Here is a 2,952-nt window from a genome sequence, read left to right on the forward strand (position 1 = left end):
GACTAATGAGCGGCGGTTTAGGCACTGAAGACAGAACATGGGGGTGTTTTGCAGTGCGCCCGCCATCTTCTGTCTTCAGTGCCGCCGCTCATTAGCACAGTATCGAAACAGTATGGAAGTTTCGATGCATCGTGCATCCATACTCTGGACCTCATCACAGTTTGGCAGATTTAAAGGTCCTAATACTAAATGGTCATTTAAAAAACAACAGAGAAAGAAAAATTTGGGAATTCAAGATGATAAAATTCCAGTCATTGAGACAAGGCCTCAATCTAACACCTGAATTTATGAGCCACTACATGGACACACGTCACATCCCCCATCAGACTGACTCCAGATGCCTTAACTCCTAAGTCATCATCCCTATAACCTCAGTTTTATTGCCCCGGCTTATCCTAATGATGTATCACCTCATGTACTAATTGTGTTTGTGTAACATCTTAAAAAGTTGTGCTTTTTTTTTTTATCAGTCATTCATTTGTAAATTGACTGAGGAAGGGGCCTGTGTGCTCTGAAAGCTGCATATAGAACTTTTATGGTTAGCCAATAAAGGTATCATACCTACTATACTTTTTTCTTTTTTGACACAAAAGTATTTAACATTGCACATTGTAAAGGATGAAATACGTTACAATTCTGCAACGTAATAGGCATGCAGCTGATTTAAAAATCAGCAGCACGTCCTAAATTCCACGCAGATTTTTTTACTGTTGCATGTGCATGGGGTTTTGTTAATCGTCTGTGTGAAGGACGTTTTTTTAATGGTCATCACACAGCTGCATGGATTTCTATGGGGCTATTCACACGGTCATTGCTTTAATGGACCGTGTGATGGGCATGTAAAAAAAATAGGACATGTCCTATTTTTGTCCACTTTCACGGATCTCGGGTGCAAATCGGCTGTGAAAAACGGCCATTATTCACGACTGATTTCACACACGTTCGTCTGAATATAGCCTTATATTGTAATTTGTAGTGAATTTTCAGTGCCCAGTCCGCACCAAAAATAGGAGACAAGTGGACAAGTGGCCTTATTCAGACGTCCATGTTCGGTCTGTGATATACGGACCGTGTATCGGCCATATTTCCCGGACCGACCGCAGTTCAGGGAGCCGGGTTTCTTGTATCACAGTTTTTTATTGAAAGCCCGAGCCGTGCTTTCTATCACCCAAGTGCAAAAAAAAAGTGCAGGAGTGCCACACAAAAAGTGCACAAGGATGCGATCTATCGCAGCCCTTCTCTTAAAAGAGAGAGGCCCCGCATAAACATTCCCTGACCCTCCAAGCCTGAGGCCAAGAGGATCGAGGATCGATGATCCCCCCTTGCCGGAGCTTAGGGAGACCCAACAACACTCCAAGGCTTCTACCTGGGCTGCCACCCCAGTGTCCACCTTGGAGCCTGCTTCTACTTACACCTCGCATCCGAAATCCTGTAAACAAACGTGACAAACACACAGTGAAAAACAAAATTAAATAAGTGGATGTACGCTGTGATACAGCCTGGACATCCGCCATGTATAAAAATTCCTCATCTCCCAGCCAGAAGGCCGGGAGAATAAAGGTGTGTGCTCATATAGTGTGAAAGAGAGTGCGTGCAAATGTACCTTCACTCAGTGGGATCCCACCGCCAGTGAGTTAGGGCACCCCAGGGTCACCAGCCCTGGGGCACATAGCAACTCGGGCTTCCAAACTATCCGACCTCCTGACCTCGATCCGGTGGTCGCCTGGTCACCTACAAATGGTACCTTTAAACCAAATGCGTACACCAGAGCCATGACCGTTGTGGTTCCCTGCCCTCACCTCGGCGTTCTGTCATCCCCCTACGATGGCCGCTGTACCACTGGCAGGGATGATTACTAACCTCAGCTTGAGCAGGTACTACACTTGATCTTAGCCAAAAGGCAGAGAAGCGATCACAGTTATCTATAATCATAGGAGTCCCTCCCTTTCCCGTGGGAATACTGTCCCCAGTCCCGTACTGAAAACATTGTTACAGTATGGGGCAGCATTCCCGCGGAGAGGCAGGGTCTCCTAGCAGCATTGATAACTGTGATGCTAGGAGTCTGGCTCCCTGAATTGTGGTCGGCCTGGGAAATACACGCTCCGTATATCACGGACCGAACACGGCCGTCTGAATAAGATCTTAGTCTAGTTACACAGTGCGGTCAAATCCCATTTTTTTGGGCACAATTTTTGCAAAATCGTGGCAAAAACATGATTTGACCGCACTGTGAGAATATAGCCTAACAGCACTATTTTTTTATATTTTGTATCCTTTTTTTATGCAATTTTCGTAATCGCGGCACAAATAGCGTGTATTGCTGTGATTTTTATATTATCGTGGCAAAACTGCGCCATTTTTATCACGATTGCGAAAATCGAGGCAAAAAGACACTAGGGAAACAAAAAAAAAATCAAAAACATTTTAACATACTTTATATATTCTACAAGTGGGGTCAGGGGGAATGAGAAGCGGGATGGAGAGGGGGGGACACTCACCAGCCTGCAGGTCTAGTCGGCTGTGTAGAGAGGGACGTGTCTGATGGGCGGCTCTCTCCACACGGAACTTCTGCTTCTCATGCTGCATCTTCCTCTACTGTAAGTCCTCTCAGGGCCCCAGCGTTAGTTACTTCAGAGTAAGGAATGGGCCCTATTACATTGCAGGGTCCGTCCTATCTCCAATTGACTAATGCTGGGGCCCTTATTCAAATGTTTAAAGCAGCTGAGAAGTGAGCGGGCCCCTATTTTTTCATCACTCTGGTCAAGCCCCTGACGGCAGTACCAGTAGTACTGCCCTGATGGCAGCCCTGTGTCTATATATGGACAGAGACATCAGGGTCTCCTTCTAGGAGCCGAATACCCAGCCAGAGTGTCCTCAACGCGCTGGCCGGGGATTCCTCTCCTGGAGGAGGACTTGACATCACTGTCCATATATGGATAGTCACAAGATTAA

At 46.2% G+C, this 2,952-nt stretch overlaps 1 pseudogene; it reads right to left on the minus strand.

Annotated features, from left to right (window-relative positions):
- Window positions 1–1,843: 1,843 nt before the first annotated feature.
- LOC142751160 (U2 spliceosomal RNA) lies at window positions 1,844–1,913 on the minus strand (annotated as a pseudogene).
- Between the last annotated feature and the right edge of the window lie 1,039 nt (window positions 1,914–2,952).

Source organism: Rhinoderma darwinii, chromosome 3 (genome assembly GCF_050947455.1).
Source record: "Rhinoderma darwinii isolate aRhiDar2 chromosome 3, aRhiDar2.hap1, whole genome shotgun sequence".
Lineage (NCBI taxonomy): Eukaryota > Metazoa > Chordata > Amphibia > Anura > Rhinodermatidae > Rhinoderma > Rhinoderma darwinii.